Source organism: Danio rerio, chromosome 6 (genome assembly GCF_049306965.1).
Source record: "Danio rerio strain Tuebingen ecotype United States chromosome 6, GRCz12tu, whole genome shotgun sequence".
Taxonomy (NCBI): domain Eukaryota; kingdom Metazoa; phylum Chordata; class Actinopteri; order Cypriniformes; family Danionidae; genus Danio; species Danio rerio.
Genome location: NC_133181.1, coordinates 6,736,843 through 6,754,815, shown reverse-complemented (window position 1 = coordinate 6,754,815; position 17,973 = coordinate 6,736,843). Strand labels below are relative to the sequence as shown.

General features: G+C 35.2%; 1 long non-coding RNA gene across 3 annotated transcripts; it reads right to left on the bottom strand.

Annotated features, from left to right (window-relative positions):
• Window positions 1–320: 320 nt before the first annotated feature.
• On the bottom strand, window positions 321–7,195 carry LOC101885479 (uncharacterized). 3 transcript variants are annotated; one of them, XR_011015900.2, is made up of 8 exons: window positions 7,144–7,195; window positions 5,999–6,032; window positions 4,933–4,962; window positions 4,756–4,825; window positions 4,354–4,398; window positions 3,239–3,372; window positions 3,029–3,160; window positions 328–653 (listed from the first exon to the last, which is right to left on the bottom strand). It is a non-coding gene; the product is annotated as an uncharacterized lncRNA (long non-coding RNA). The 3 variants fall into 3 exon arrangements; XR_001799535.4 differs by lacking the exons at window positions 5,999–6,032; window positions 7,144–7,195 and adding an exon at window positions 5,449–5,591 and having other exon boundaries at window positions 321–653; window positions 3,239–3,369; window positions 4,933–5,352; XR_001799532.4 differs by lacking the exons at window positions 5,999–6,032; window positions 7,144–7,195 and adding an exon at window positions 5,449–5,590 and having other exon boundaries at window positions 321–653; window positions 4,933–5,352.
• Window positions 7,196–17,973: the final 10,778 nt, after the last annotated feature.

Genomic DNA, 17,973 nt, shown 5'->3' with positions numbered 1-17,973 from the left:
AAAAAAACAGACAGATTCTGTGTTTTAATAGTATACCTACTGTAAAAAAACAGACAGATTCTGTGTTTTAATAGTATACCTACTGTAAAAAGAGGACTTTTTTGTTTTTTAATAGTATATATATACACAGTGAAAAAATGAACAGATTCTTTGTTTTAATGGGATACCTACTGTAAAAAAAATTATTATTTTACTAATTTAATGCTCTTCAAGCAGCATAGAAATGGCAGTTGGTAAGGATAAACATATACATATGGGAAATACACTATTAATGGTTTACCATAGTAAAAAAAAACATTTATTCTATACTGTATGTGTAAAGAAGCAGTAAATAGTTTGTTAACTGTGAACTTACAATTAGTACAAAAACAACTTTGCAATTAAAACAGATTCTTTAATGAATACAAATCATTTGAATTCCAAATAGCTAGTTATACACACAATAATACATATTGACATGTGAATCACACAGTGAGAGGTCTTGGCAAATAATCTCATAGCAAATTAGTTTTAAATGTTAGCTTTAAGATAATTGAGGACAAGTGGGCAAATTACAAGTACTTTACATTAAGAAACCAGGTTAAACTGCAAGATGGCAGGAAACAGACGATACAACTGGGTCTTCTTCCGCTCCAATACTGATACTTCAATGGCTGTAAAAAAAAAAAAAAAACATTACTAATGACATTTCACTTACAACTGGGGTGATTCCTTGCATGTCAATAGTTTACACAAATGGAAGTTTTATCATCATCTTCTTGTCTCACTCTTGTAATTTCAAGCCTGTCTGACTGACATACTTCCACAGAACAAAGTAGGAGAAATAGGAGCAGCATTCTTTAAAATATGATATTTTGTGTTTTGCAGAAGAAACAAAGTCATACAGGTTTAAAATTTCAAGAGTGAGTAAATTATGAATTATCAATTATTCAGTTTTGGGTGAGAAATCACTTTAAGATTTTTCAAAATAAAGTGTAGGTACTTTTGACAATATTCGGAACAATAATGCAAGAGAGAAACAGTAATATAAACAAACTATGCTGGTAACACTATAATAACTACAGGCTATGATTAATTTATGAAGCATTAGCAAATAGTGAATTCATTATCTGTTAAGCATTGACTCTAAATTAATAGATGTTAGCAGTCGGTTATAAATACAGCTGCAAAATTTGCTACAGCTACAGTTTAATAATTGTGTTATCAAACTTTAATGATTGATTTTACAATACTATATATATATATATATATATATATATATAAATAATATTATATTTAATATTGCATTATTTACAAAACTTCTTCCAGTTGTGGCCTAATCTGTGAGGATTATTTATGATTTATAAATCCTTATAAACGACAGTTAAAGGCTCAGTATCAAATGAACATTCTTATCTAAACAGTCTTATCTAAAAAATGTAATTACTGTAAATATGAAACCTTGCTGAATAGCTGGAGTGCCAAAATATAACATAAAACTGGATAAAACAACACTAAAATAATTTAATGATATTACGATGCAACATTTCAGTGTTATTTAGCTATGTTTAAACTACAGTAATTTTATTTTAGATAAGATTTATTTTTCATTTAATACAATAAAATGAATTTCATTTTTAGAATATAACTGAATCTTTAATTGTGATTTATAAGGGGATTTACAAAGCATAAACAATCCTCACTTTAGGCTACAAAACTGGATGAAGTTAACAAAAGCACTTATTAAAATAAATATTGTATATACTTTATATACTTATTTTTTGTACTTTATTTACAAATATAACTATTACAATTCATTCATGTATTTTCCTTCAGCTTAGTGTGTACTCACACTATGTATAGTTGCCTTAAACCAGGCCGAAGCACTCTTGTCTTCCCTCCCGTCTCCCCTGACGTCCCACACTCACATTGCATTCGAGCCTGAGCACTCTTACATCATTTGCCTTACATCAAATGACTGCATCATTTGGGATGCAGTAACACGCTGTCAAATATTTTAGATCAGCCACTTTTGATGTTAATAAACAATCATAAATTCCTTGTGCTGCAGGAATAGGAGGTTTGCTAAAGGCGCAGCTGTGGTGCAGTAAGGGGTTTTCGTTCATTGAACAGTAATAGTGATTAATTTATCCAAATCAAAGTCCCTTGCAAACTGTCATAGATTAAAGACACAAACCCCTCACTGCACAACAGCTGCACCTTTAGCAAACCTCCTAGTACCTGCAGCACGTTGACTTTGATTGTTTATGAGCGTCAAAAGTGGCTGATCTGTTCGGCGAAATATTTGACTGCGTGTCACTGCATATTGAACAACTAAAACGATATAACAATATAAAGAAATCTCCACTGTGCTGAGTGAGAGCACTTGTTAAACTGAACAGTGCATTATTGATGATGTAAGCATGCTCAGGCTCGAATGAAATGTGAGTGCAGGTCGGTGGGGAGACAAGCACGCTTCCAGTTTCAAGGCAACTGTGCATAGCATGAGTACGCCCTTGAAAACACCCATACACACTTATTTACAAACACACTCATACACTACAGCCAATTTAGTTAATCAATTTCCCTATAGCTTATGTCTTTGGACTGTGGGGGAAACCTAAGCACCCGGAGCTCTACTTGCTGTGAGGCAACAGTGCTAGCCACTGTGCTGCCCAACTATTACTATATGCCTGAATAATAAGATATATAAATGTTAGTTTGAATAGTTTATTAACCATTTACTTACACATTCTGAATGATTAGAAAAAAAATACACCAACTATTCTTAAATCACTGGTTTGTAAATAATGCTATACTAAATTTAGTAATGAAAAATTAATCATTAACAAAATATAAAAACAAAATCATTAAGCACATTATAGATGTGCTTATAAGTCAAGATTACAGCATTTGCAGCTGTAGTTATAAACTGTATACTAAGGTCTATTAATGTAGAGTTAATGCTTAACAGAACTTTTTGCTAATGCTTAATAAATTAATCAATAGTGTTTAGTTATTATAAAGTATTACTGGTGTGCTTAATTACATTTAAATCTTCCAAGGATTCTGAAAGTCTTTCTGGTCTGACAGGAATCGAAGGAGTTTAGATGGTATGTTTCTGCTTGGTGCTCTTTTTTCTGCTTTGGACCTACATTCTGGATAGTTACTCAGCATGCTCCTGTTGTAAATACAACAAACATGTATCAACTTACTTGTCTTATAAAAATGAAATAAACTTAAAAATGTAAAAACAGACCTTCATATAAACTCCAGAGTCAGGGCTGCTTCCTTAGGCTACATAATGTTTAGCACATAAGAGACTAAACATGTAGCTCACCACAATTAGGGGACAGCCCAATGATCTTGTTATTGTGACTGTGGACTCTTCTTCTGAAAAAAAGAAAAGTGAGTTGTGTGTTGGGTCTGGTACACGTCCACATGGAAAGAACCTATATAAACATATGGTTTAATATAGGTTTTGATTTAGGTTTTTGAAATATGTGACAAATATAAAATTGGCTGTTTTCCTATATTACATGTACATATATGGGTACATATATGCACACCTACATGTTAAATTATTAATATTATAAATAATATTATAAATATTATAATTATTATGTAAAATTATTTAAATACATGTCTGCTACATAATTTAAAAGAAATTAAAATATATATATTTACTTAATCAAATATTACAAGAAATAATTATAGTGCAAGAACAAAAATAAGGCAAAAAAAAAAAAACAATAAAGGAAAGAAAACAAAATAAAAAAAAAAATGACAAACCATTTTGTTTTACATTTCTTTCTTTTCCACTATCTTTATACAAGAAAGAATTGACCTTGAAAATGTTACAGGAAAACGTGTAGACATCATAGCTTTCCATCTCCTCTCACTTATTTGCCATAGTTAAATTCCATAACATGCCAATAACATGTGATACAAAAGTCAAGTGGCACATACATAAGTTTTTCGCATTTTTTAAGTTAGTTCTTACCCAGAGAGCAAACCTACGTTAAATTAACATTGAATAAATGTTAAAACATCAATCAAACTATCATTGAAACAACGTTAAAAAGTCACCACTGATTTTTAGGCAGTTTTCCACCCTGAAATAATGGTAATTCTATGATGATAAATAGACAAAACTGTCCCAAAATCAGCATTTATTCAACCAAAATTAAATCTTTTTTTTTTTTTTACAATGAACCCAACATTAAATAAAATGTTAAATCAACCACACTATCATACAATTAATGTTGAAATTTAAATTAGATTTTTAGCCAGTTTTGCATCCTGAAATAATGTTATTACAATGACGCTAAATAGATTAAACGGTCACAAAATTAGCATGAAGGCCTGGCTCACCATCAAGATGCCCACATTGAAATTGTCTCTCTCATCATCAGGTGGCTAAGACAGAAAAGAAAAGAGATTCAGCAGTGGACCAGTTATTTCCTTATCACTTTAAGCAGACATTACCAAAATAAAGAACTTGTAACATTTCAAATGATGCAAAAATAAATAATAATAATAAATAACTGCTTGGTTTATTTAACAGATTACAGTAGCAGCTTAAAAAACCCAGATAAAACACCCACATCAACCCAGTACTTTTTAGTTTGAATACATGTTAACAAAATTCTAAATTACTGAAGCAAAATGTGTTCATGTAAACACTTAGTAAAAATATAGGTACAAGAAATTGGTTTTGCCAAATAATAAAAATAAAAGCATCAATATAAACAAAAAAAACCCTGACCATTTTACCTCTTAAGCTTGAAAGTTTACTGTCATCCCCTGTACTAAGTACAGATGGTCCAGCACAACTGCCCGAGTTCTGAAAGAGCAAACACATTCTTGGTAAAATAACAATAGATGCAATGCTAAATATAAATCATTTTTTATTTTAATTTTTTGTATTATTTATAAAAATGCAGTACTGACCAGTCAGCATCAATTTTTACACCAACACACCTACAACAAAAATAACACTCATTCAGTTTGAAACATGCAACGTAGTCTACTTTTATACTTTACATACTTTGTGAATAATAAAAAAATGAAAACATTTAAAACCCCAGCTGTATTTTATTTCATTTGTCTATATCAATTAAAATTTAGTTTGGATTGAACGTAAGATTTAATATTTTTATTTAGATTGCTGTGAAAATGTACCTGTACCTTGTACTTATAACCAAAATTGCAGAACCTGGAAGTCAACAAAGCAAAATATCAGTGAACCTTATATGTACAAAACACTTAAAACCAAACAGAAAAAACGCTGAACATTTTACCTCTTAAACTTCAAAGTTTACCGTCATCTCCTGTATAAGGTACAGAGGGTCCAACACAACTGCATGAGTTCTGAAAGAGCAAACACATTCTTGGTAAAATTACAATAGATGCAATGCTAAATATAAATCATTGTTTATTTTTTTGGTTAAAAAATGCAGTACTGACCAGTCAGCATCACTTTTTACACCAACACACCTACAACAAAAATAACACTCATTCAGTTTGAAACATGCAGCAGGTAGTCTACTTTTAAACTTTAAACTTTGTAAATAACAAAAAAATGAAAACATTTAAAATCCCAGGTGTATTTTATTTAATTTGTCCATTTTAATTTAAATTCAGTTTGGATTGAATGTAAGATTTAAGATTTTAATTTAGATTGCTGTGAAAATGTACCTGTACCATGTACTTATAACCAAAATGACAACATAAACATAAAGCAAATCTTATATCATATATCAGTGAACATTATATCTACAAAACACTCAAAATCAAACAGAAAAACCCTGATGCAGAATGCAGTACTAACCAGTCAACAAAAAATAAAATAAACAAAAAACAAAAATAACACTCATTCAGTTTGAGACAGTCTACATTTAGACTTCACAAACGTTGTGAATAATAAAAAAATTAAAACATTTAAAATCCCAGGTGTATTTTATTTCATTTGTCTGTATTAATTCAAATTCAGTTTGGATTGAATCTAAGAATTTACCTGTAACATGTACTTATAACCAAAATGAAAGAACCTGAAAGTCAACAAAGCAAAATATCAGTGAACCTTATATGTGCAAAAAAAACTGACTCAAAATCTACATAAAAAGATTTCATTTGCGATAACACCATGTGTAGTTCACTCTATTATCAAGGTTTCATTCAAATAAAACTCCTGATCTCCTAATAGTAAAGAAAGTATTATTTGCTATAATGAATCGAACTGACAATTAGTTTGAAGAATTTTAAGACTGTGGAAGAACAACTCATCTTTATATCTTTATATTAGCTGCCCTTGAGGTTCTTAAAAGTGAATAAATAAATATCAATGACAGTTCAACTCGACTACAACAAACATTTAATTGTGTGCTTTAAGGTACACGTTGTAGGCTATTTGAGGCCGAAAACGCATGACAGTGTAAACACTTTAAATACTTTTAAATGTCACACACTTACTGTATCACTCTATTATCTATGTACACACAAACACACGTCGCGAAATGCGGAAGTTTTTTTTTTCGTTCCATTTGGCGAGCGTTATTAAATTTCATAACATTCTCATCAGTTCTTACTACTTGCACTTGTTTGTCAGACGGCTCACCTGTCAGGTATACATCCGCGCTAAAATGTCAAAGTATGAAAGTCACCCATGAGCTGCAGCTCCCAACCCAACGTTGAGAATAGATTAACGGCGATATATATTTTTTATCGCGCGATAAGTCTCGCGTTAACGCAGCACGTTAATGCTGATAACGGCCCACCACTAATAATAACTTAACGAGTGTGTATTTCCCCTCATACCGAGTTACAAATGCCTCCAATTCACGCGAGTCTAACTTATAACTTAACGTTAACTTACTTAAAAACCAGCAAAGCTGTTCCACTAAAACTCGGTCACACAGCCTTAATACGTCGGTCAAACTAAAGCTAACATTTGATAACGTCAGTAAAAATATGAAATTAGTTATTAATATGCAAACAAACACAGACGGTCAGGTGTTACGAGCGTTTGAAACACGTTGACGTTAGTGTTCATTAAAGGTAACGTATATCAACCAAACTACACAGTGTCACAAACTTTGAATGCTATCCCTTGTTGCACTGTACAAAGAAAACATTTATATTTCTATTAAATAATTAACATACCTTTCACACTCTCACAGACAAGCTGACGTTTACCGTTAATCCAGTCAGACTCACACAGGTGCAGAGGGAGTGAGCGGGTGATTGGGACGTCACGTCACTTCCCGCGCACGGCAGTTTAGAAAAATACGGACAAACAACTGTAAATGAACAGATACCATATTTACTGATGAGGAAAACGCATAAAAAGGTAAAAAATCATTAGGTAAATGCTTGTTTTTAAATTACATTTAACCACTCATAGCTCAGTTTGATCTTAATGAAATAAAGTCTGATCTTATTAACAATATTAAACGTAATTCACTGCTGTACTTTCCATGGGCACTTCATACAAGACAAAATCATTTTAAATAACGATAAAAAGGTAATAAAGCAGTGTTTTAACTAAAATATTGTTATATGTTTTATTAATCGTACTTACCAGGGAAAAAACAGAGGAAGAAATATGTCTCGATGTCCATCAAACGCTGTCTGAGCTGCAATCCCCTTCCCACAATGCAGTTCGAAAATGTATATAAACGGAAAAACACCCGTAATACGTGTATACGGAAAAAATCTGTTAAAATATACAGTCATTTAACTGTTATTTTACAGATTTTTTTTACAGTGTATATATATATATATATATATATATATATATATATATATATATATATATAAATATATATATTTTGTTTTAAACTGACTCACTGATTGTTTTCTCCAAAATCTGAATTGTGAGAATTTAGCTTTAATTTTTGCATTTATAACTTGAAATGTTAAACTGTTATAAATAATTACAACACTGCTTTGTCTTCTCCCTTGTTTACTTAACCCTCCGTCTTATTCCTCTGCTACATAAACAAATGCTTTATCCTACTGAGGGAAGCATGTACGTCGCTCTCTTTAAGTCTTCAGCCTTCCATTAAACACTGGAATTAAGTTAAAGGCAAAAGAACATAATTAATTAGTCTCAAAAGACCAAAAGCAAAGAAATTCAAGCTAATAACGAAGCCTCTATTGGCTACTTCTCACCAGAACCAGGACAAAAGGACTAATTAGAGTAAAGTGCATGCAGTACTGCAGAGGTGCTGGTGTTTTCCCTTCAGCCGTCAACATGCCCTGAACGTATAGTACCAGTTAACCCCTTCAGCTCCAAAACAAGGTATATTGCCTGCAATTTTGTACACATTTGTTATATCTGAGTTCAGTATGACTCTTTTGCATGTTTATATAATCTTATTTGCATTGTAAGGGTGCATTTGCATTGCTCAGGAGACTGAATTGACTTTTTAGAAATGCTTTGTTAAATATCAACTTGGTGTTAGATTGTTTTAATTCAGTACTTTTTCTCTGTTTGTGACCCCAATGGCACTTTATCTATTTATACAGCACACTGTGTCATTTGCACTGAAATGGTCACTTGCCACCTATACCTCATTATCACTTACACTGTGCTGTCTCTATTTAAATTCCATGTCATTTTCCCTGAAGCTGGTCAGCTGCCCTTAATAGAGCAATGGATTTCTCATGGTTCAGTTTGCATCACTGTTCATTTCTCATGGTTTCAGTTTCATGCAGAGTGTAGCCAATAGCAAATATTTTATTCAGCCGATAACATTGTACACTACCTGACAAAAGTGTTGTCGCCTATCCAAGTTTTAGCAACAACAAATAATAACCTCTAGTTGATCATTTAGTATCTGAGGTGGCTTTTATGGAAGGCAAGGGCCTTTAGATTATGCTTATTTGACCAAAATAGAATGTGATCATGCCTTGATTTTTAATTATTTAATTAAGACAGTATAAGTCTTGTCATGTAACACGTACAATATAGGATATAAAGTCATAGTGCAGTGGAAAAATAATTGAGCTGCATCCATATATCTCTGCAATGGCTCAAATAACATTATTAAGAGCATCTGGAATGGCAAAGAAAGCATTCTTGCAGGAGTTCATCAAGAGTCTTTGGATTCATTTTCAATGTCCCCTCCTTCATTTTACCCCAGACATGCTCAATAATCTTTATATCTAGTGACTGGGATGGCCAATCCTAAAGCACCTTGAACTTCTTTGCTTTCAGGAACTCTGAAGTATGAGAAGGAGTACTATCCTGCTGAAGAATTTGCCCTCTTCTGTGGTTTATAACGTAATGGGCAGTATGGGAAGAGTATGCAAGCTTTGGGACAAACTAGTTCCTCATTAACGAACCTTTATGTTGCTTAGCTACGTCCCTTTTCAATCATCTCAACGTCATCCAACTTATTTTCATATTTAATTGCCTATCTTTTTGGAGATTTAGTAGCAGGTTAATCTGCCATTGACGAGTCTTACATGTAGAGAAATCTCCTCAGGTCTATGTGCTCTTCAGGATTATTGTGCATTAAGAAGCCAATGCCTAAACATATCATTATAGAAGTTTAGATTGTTGTTGCAAATAAATTATAACACGGAAAATATATTTTAAATACAGTTTGCTGGGAATTACTTCATAGTAATTTTACCAAAACCTTTCTATTTGATGTTCGTTCTTGCACATTTGCCATATTTGTAGTTTGTTTACAATTTTTACCTAAGTTTGTAGTTCTAATCAAATTCATGTCCAATGTATTGTGAGTAATATTAGCGGTTAAAATACGAACGTTGTTCTGTCGATTTGTCCTACCTTGTCAGATTGTCCTACCTTCCATTTAAAAAGTAGGAAGCACATGTATGCTACCCATCAGATTTTTTTTAATTGTTGAGCAGTGTGATATGAAGCTGTAATGTCATCCTAACAACCTAATCCCTAACCCCAACTTCAGAATAATTCAAATACAGTGTTGGTAGCATAATCTGATGGGTAGGATAAAATGTCAGGACACCAGTTCTACACCTCCAATTACTACCGTAAAATAGTAGACCATCTGAGAAACTTTGGCATACTCTTTTCAACATACTGTTGAAGTCAAAATTATTAGCACCACCTTGGATTATTTTTTCTGTTTTAAATGTTTCCCAAATGATGTTTATCAGAGCAAGGACATTTTAACAGTGTGTCTGATCATATGTTTTCTTCTAGTAAAAGTCTTATTTGTTTTATTTTGGCTTGAATAAAAGCCGTTGTTAAACCCTTTTTAAGTTCAAGATTATTATCCATTTTAAGGAACAAAATAATTAAACAGGTGGGCTAATAATTCACGGGGACTAATAATTCTAACTTCAACTACGGTTTGGAAACTACTAATTCTATTTTCGAATACCATTTGGGAGAGATAGTATGCAAATTGGGATGCAGCACTCGTTTTTACTGTTTGGTTATGATATCCATGATGCAAATTCCCCATTCCCACACATCCCATTGGTGCCCTACTGAATTGAGATGTGAACTGTGGAGGTCATTTGATTTCCGTCCAGCAAATATGATGCTTGATGCATTTAAACGGCAACTTCTATCTGATGTACACTTTTAAAACCCAATGCATCACATTATTATTTTTTTATCGATGCACCAAGTGATTCAGTGAATCTTCCCATCCCTAGTGTATAGGTTTATGTTTTATAATAAATGCATTGGCATACTTATACTGCTGTCTGCAGTTAGATTGTAACTGCATTTCATTGGTTCTGTACTTCTACCTCGCACAATGACATTAAAGTGGAATCTAATCTTGTTTTCCACCCCAAACTGTAGCGAGCAAGACACTCGAATCTAATGAGATCTCAATTTTGCCGAGAATTGAAAGAGAAAGGGAGATCCATTACTGACTGTCTTCAAAAGCTCATCTACTTCCTCCCATCACTTCAAAGTCAGGTTGTCTAGCGGTGCGTCCATTTCAGTGGCTCCTGATGTTTTCTTTTCAAAAACAGATCAAAGCCGAGTCCAAGTTGAAGAATTGTCATCTCTTCAGGACCGCCGCAGCCTAGTTGGTTTAGAAGAGCGAGTGGGACTGGATGAAGAAAAAGAAAGAAAAAGCATCGATTGTCAGGTCTTGTTTCCTCTTCCTCACATCCAAAACGTGAGACATGGTGAGAGCGCGCTCCCCTAGAGCCATTCTTGCAAGATGCCTTTAACCGCATCTGTCTTCCACATCTCTCACGAGCAAAGCCGGGTCTTTTTTTATTTGGATATATATTCATCACCCCATCAAAGTGAGACAAAAGAGTCTATTTCTACCCTGTGCCTCTTTCACAGCTTGCTTTTTAAGCTTCAGGGTTGTCAGAGACAAAGAGAGCGAGCGAAAGAGAGAGAGAGATGCTGTGATTTCAAGTAAAGACACAGCACTAGAACTTCTGCGGTCCCTACTGACCTGCATAGCGGAAAAGACATTTTAAAGAACTGGAGTAAAAAAGGAAAGATCAGGGCAACCCATGAAATGAGGCAGAGATGTGGAGAGGACGTGGTGTTTTGAAAATGTTGAACACTCGGTAATCATTAATGAACAAGGTTAACTGTACCAGACGTCTGTGTTGCAAGGGAGTTGAGGCGTTTAATTTAAGCCAACAGGTTCCATATGACACCTGAGAGTCCAAGGACGTTCATATGCTCGTGCCAAAACATGTCAGGGTTGGAAAGGAGTAAACTCAGAGACACTCTACTGAGAAAAGTGCCAGATCGGTGAGTCCACTGCTAACCAAAAGGAATAACCTCTGAAGAACTAATGCAGGCATGTACTAACCAGAAAAGGCCTGATGAGTTTGGACTCCAGCCATTGGACATCTGGCAGTGAGGTCTGGGTAAAGCTTAAATCTGTTGTGCCTTGTGGTGTGGTGGTTATTTGTTTGAGTACTTAACATTTGTAAGTATTAGGGAACTAAAACTTTAAGTTTCGATTTATCATGCTGGAAAACAGCTTTGGCAGACCAAAGTGTTGTCAAAAGTTCCTTCAAGGCAAGTCATTTCACTTGGTGGCCATCTATGATACACCCCTCGGGCAGAATGCTCGGGCATACTGTCTGCATGTGGAAACATGAAATTCTCCAAAATTGTTTGCCATGTTTACTATTACATAGCATATTTGGAACCATAATTAAAATTAAACAACAACAGTTTCATAAGTTTCATTTCTAAACTTCCAAATCAAACAAAATAGACAGGTGGCCTAAGCTTATTCGCTAATGCACACTGGAAAGGAACAAGATCACGGCACCAACCTCATTTATGGCCGTTCTACTCATAACAATCCTCTGGATAAAGCTTGGTCTAATTGTGCTGCTCCTCTGAAGTGATCCAAAACTTGGTCTTGATGGCGAATCTCCTCCAGAAATGACAGCGACTCTTTGTTTACAGGTTTGTAGGTGTTTGAGTAATTGCTGCCATGTGATGTGCGTTTAAACTTCGTTTTAGTTTCATACAGATTACAAAACCTAAAAACTTTTGTTTTCAAGTGCACTTGGTTCATTTCTAAGCACAGATCTTTACGTGGATATATTTCTTATATCTGTGAAGCAAGTATTCGCTGAGGTTCCAATGTGTTTGTTGACCACCAAACTGTTGTAAAAGCACACGTCTGGTCTGAGATTCTCCCCTGGAGATCGGTCAGTTTATAGCGACCGATAATTGTCTACTGTACTAGTAGGCAGGGCTTAATTTGCCATATTGACCGTTACACTTTTTCCCATTCAAACATCTTGAGTTTTTTTTATAGTCTTTGGTGTTTTGTACAGTCTTTGTACATGAAAGAGTTTACATACATAACCTTGGACCACATTTTTTATTCATTTATTTGTTTTATTATTACTGAGATTCATACATAAAGGCTGATAAATAAACTTCAAATTGCTTATGTGTTTAAGTACTAAACATTGTAAATTTAAGGGGGCTGAAATTTAAGTTTCGATTTAGCACACAAAAAAAAAATGCCTTGGTCGACCAAAGTGTTGTCAAAGTCCCTTTAAGGCAGGCATGTCCAAATTCTGTCCTGGAGGGCCGGTGTCCTGCAAAGTGTAGTTCTAACCCCAATCAGACACACCTGGGCTAGCTAATCTAGCTCTTACTAGGCTTTGGCTGTTTCTCAATATGCGTTCTTCAGCGGTCTTGCATCCTCGTGTTCTTGTGTAACATCATTATCAGCTGACTAAGTTCAGTTCCAATACTCAAGACCGCAAGTACGGAGGACGCGTGAATTTTCCCGGATGTGATCTTGATATCGAGGATGCACCAATGCAGACTTGAGCACCGAACTCGCTCTAAAAGTTCCAGAAGTCATTGCGACTGGAGGTGGGAAGTGCAGCATTTTATTTAGATTTATTATTGAAGTTCAGATATATAAGTTATTTACCTCAAGAGTTTCCATAAATGAAGCGGTGAAAGTAAACATTAACATGACCATCTTAATAAAGGAATAAACATATTAAGGGTGTTTGTTTGCTGAAATTCGTATTAAAATGTGTTATATTTATGTTGTACAGAGTATATTTATAATGTTTTTTATGCAAGGTATATATTTTGAAAAGGGGGGAAACAATAAATCATTGTATGAAGGCTGTAATGTTTAAATAATTTACCATTTAAAACGCGTAAAGGTCATGTGACCATCAGGAAGAATGCAGCATCTCATTTCTCAAAGGACGCGTTCTCTGCCCTCGTGGTGTCCTGAGTTTGTTCTTCCTAGGACACCTGGCAAGACTGGTCTCCACAAGAACACAAGTCCGTTCTCTGCGTTCTTGGAATTGAGAAACAGACTTTATAAATATCTTTGCAGATTTGTTAGGGCAAGTTGGAGCTAAAATCTGCTAGATACCGGCCCTCCAGGATCAAGTTTGGATACCCCTGCTTTAAGGCAAGTCATTTCACTCGGCGCCCATCTTTCAAATGCCTCTCGAACCATCAAACTATCGTAAAAGCACACGTCTGGTCTAAGTTTCTCCCTGGAGAAACAACAGTCGATAGCAATCGATGATAGGCTCCTGTGCAGGTTTGGAGAAGACAGTGTTTGTTCTTAGATGCAAATATGTAAATCACTAGAATCTGAAGGTTGTGAAGAAATACAAATAAAATGGAGAAAATCACTTTTAAAGTTGTCAAACTAAGTGTTTAGCAATGCAAATTACTAACCAAAATGGATTTCAGATATATTTAGTGTAAGGAATTTTACTAAATTCCTTTCAACAAACAATATCTTTTCTTAATATTCTCATGCATTGTGGCATAAAAGTAATATTTACCAATACAATGTATTTTTTGGCTATTCCCAAAAACATATCTGTGCAACATCAGACTTTGGTAAGGTTTTCTGATCCATTTTGGATTGTAATTTGAAATATAAGCACTCAAATATGGTCTAAAAGCATGGTTTGTGTGCGTCACAAAAAATAAAATGTTCCAAAATGAAGTACTTAAAACTGGCCCTTCAGATTGAAGGATCTGAAAGGGTACAAATGATGGACACTTTTCACTCCCCTGATTCTTTCCGCATTTAATTAGTGATGTACCTGACTCAAGAGCAAAACTTTATTTGGTTGTCTACACCATTTATCCCTTCAAAGCATTCTAAAGAACAAACCCTTAGTAGGGTTTTCTTGCAGAGAGTTTGGGGTTACATTCAGTATGGAGACGTACAAGAGATCAGCAGAGTGGATGTCAACATCAACAGCCTGAGCTATCAAGACATTTGTCCTTCTCTTACTTTAGCCTCTAGATCAAAGTTCCTGAAAGCAAAGAAGGTCAAGGTGTTCCAGGATTAGCCGGCCTGGTCACAAGACATGAAAATTATTTAGCATGTCTGAGGTAAGATGAAGAAAGAGGCTTTTAAGATTGAAGAATCTTGATGAACCATGAGTTTTCCTTCACCAAACTAGACTGATTTCTCTGAGAATCTTGGGTCTATGTGGGTTCCAATAGGTCTTACACAGTATTTGTGATGATTGGGATGCAGTTTAACACATGATTCATCAGAAAATCTACATTTTGCTCCTTTTCCAAGTGATCAACTAGAACTAGTCAAGTTATTATTTGTTGCATTTAATACTGTAATCGACGACAATACTTTTGTCAGGTAGTGTAATGTTAGATTTTAACAAACATGGGTCGAAACATGGTGTAGTATTGCCAAAGAAAATGTATTGATATATTCACCTCTATGATTGTGTTTGGGAACAGGGATGAGGTTCTCAAGGTAAATGCGTACCTTGGCACTAAAGGTCAAATGACAAAAAATAAGGTCAAGAATCTTGGTGTGACTCTTGAGTCAGATCTGAGTTTCAACAGTCATGTCAAAGCAGTCATTAAATCAGCATACTATCATCTCAAAAACATAGCAAGAATCAGATGCTTTGTTTCTAGTGAAGATTTAGAAAAACTTGTTCATGCTTTTATCAGCAGCAGGGTGGATTACTGTAATGGACTCCTCACTGGTCTTCCTAAAAAGACAGTCAGACAGTTGCAGCTCATCCAGAACGCTGCAGCCAGAATTCTAACCAGAACCAGAAAATCAGAGCACATCACACCTGTCCTCAGGTCTTTACACTGGCTGCCAGTTACATTCAGAATAGATTTTAAAGTATTATTACTGGTCTATAAATCACTAAATGGCCTAGGACCTAAATACATCACAGATATGTCAAATATGATAACAGATCACTCAGATCATTAGGATCATATAAACTAGAAGTTCCAAGGGTTCAGTCAAAGCAGGGTGAATCTGCCTTCAGCCACTATGCCCCTCGCTGCTGGAATCAGCTTCCAGAAATTATCAGACGTGCTCCAACATTAGGCACATTCAAATCAAGACTGAAAACACATCTGTTTAGCTGTGCCTTTACTGAATGAGCACTGTGCTGCGTCCGACAGATTGCATCATGTTTTTCTCTTCTTCTTCATTTTTTTATATCACATTTTACCTGTTTTTATGTTTTGTTTTGTTTTTACGCATTTTTATTATTTGTTTTTATTTTTATTTTACTTGTTTATTTTATTCTTGTTTATGTAAAGCACTTTGAATTGCCATTGTGTATGAAATGTGCTATATAAATAAACTTGCCTTGCCTTGCCTTGCCTATTATCACCCACTGTGGCAATGACAAGAGAAAAACCTAATATATACCACTTCAACCACTTCATAATACTATATACCACATATAAAACCACTTTGAGTGTCTCTATAAAACCCAAATATAGTGAAAAGTGGCTTTTCATATGAAAAGAGCTCTTTGCTGAAACAAGAAGCATCAAGAACCATCATTATTTTTAAAAGTGCACTCATTTGTGACCCTCCAGGCAGATTTCCTGACAAATAACTTTTGTATCTAACCAAGCAGAGAGAAAATGCATTTGATTTGTCTTCATAATGCGCCAAGCACTCTTTCTTAACAACCACAATTTACTGTGTTCTGTGCACTGAAATTTCCCTGATAGATCCCTCTGTTAGAATAGGAATGAAGAGACTTAGTCCCAAACCAACCGCTGTGCTAATCAAATGAAGCAATCCTTGTGAGTTTTCTCATATTTCAGCATTTGTGTACAGCGAGTAATGCGCTACTTCTCCGAGCGGTTTAGTTTTAATGACCTGCAGCAGGCACACACCTGTAATGAGCTTCAAATATGCACATTTCTGCTGCATGGAGACGCAGTTTGGTCGTCACTCGGGGCCTAGTGGGCAGATTTGTTTAGATTTGCCAAACATATTTATTTCTCTTGCAGGCACATCGTCTCTGAGGAAAGTCTGCTCAGACTGTACATACACCCTACAGGCGTGGAAATTAAACACTGACCTTGAGATGAAATTCAAAGGCAGTGACTAGGTAACAGATAAGCATGGGTGGAGAGAAAGAGAGAGAGGACAGATAGAGATCAGATGGAGTATGTAAGTTTTTACTTACCTCATACTGAACATGTTTACATGAGTGTGAAGGTGCATAGACAAAAAAAAGTAACACACAAATTATTGGATCTTTGAATGTACTAGGGATGAGGATTTCTGATCATTCTTCATTTCGATTAATCCACAGGTTTAAGAAACACGTACTCGATTGATCTGGGGTGGAGCTTAAGCAGGAGGACAATTACATAACATTACATTTAAAAAATAAATATTAGTGCATCTTTTAGTGCACCATTGTTTTGCGCGATGGGACAGTATAGTGGGGCTCAACGTAACTTATTAAACATTTGAAACCTTCACCTTCAACAAAACTAATAGGCAGCAAGTCTTTTGCTGTCATTTCAGGTTTTCATTTCAACCATTTTGTCTTTAAAACGAATGCTACAGGGATGTACAACGCTGTTCCTATTCACGCTGACTAGCTGACCGTTTACCTTCATATTTCAGCTTTTCCACTGTTATGCTGTGTTCACACCAGATGCGGAATGCGCGGATAAATCGCGCTATTCACGCGTAAATAGCCGCGCGTCAAACCCCGCTTCATTCGCGTGTCAAATTCACTTCAGAACAGACGCAGATTCGAGTGATGGGCAGGGCTTCTGTCTGCCTGGTGACTCTGGCTTCATAGCTAAAGGGCTAACATGGATATTATGAAGAAAATAACAGTGTTTATGTGCTTTATAAGGGAGGATAAACAGCGTCGATACGTTCAGAGCCGTGTCTGAGTCCACTACATCCTTTCAGAGTTGGATCCAGCTCTTTAAGCTCATAGACTCCTCCAGAAACTTAACCTGGTTGATGTAGGTTTTCAGCGGTGCTTCTGACTGAGCCCAGACCAGTTTGATGAACTTCTTGTCAGTGTCTGCTGGGGGATTTCCCCTGGGACACCGACAACAGGCGATACATCACAAACACGCCCCCACAAGAGCAAGCTCCTGATTGGTTAATGCGGCGCGAATGTCTGCTGAACTTCAGATTTTCGATAACGAGTGATTTGCGCAAAACGCACAAAACACTCAATTTGTGGCATGCCATTTGCGGCATGCGCACCGCG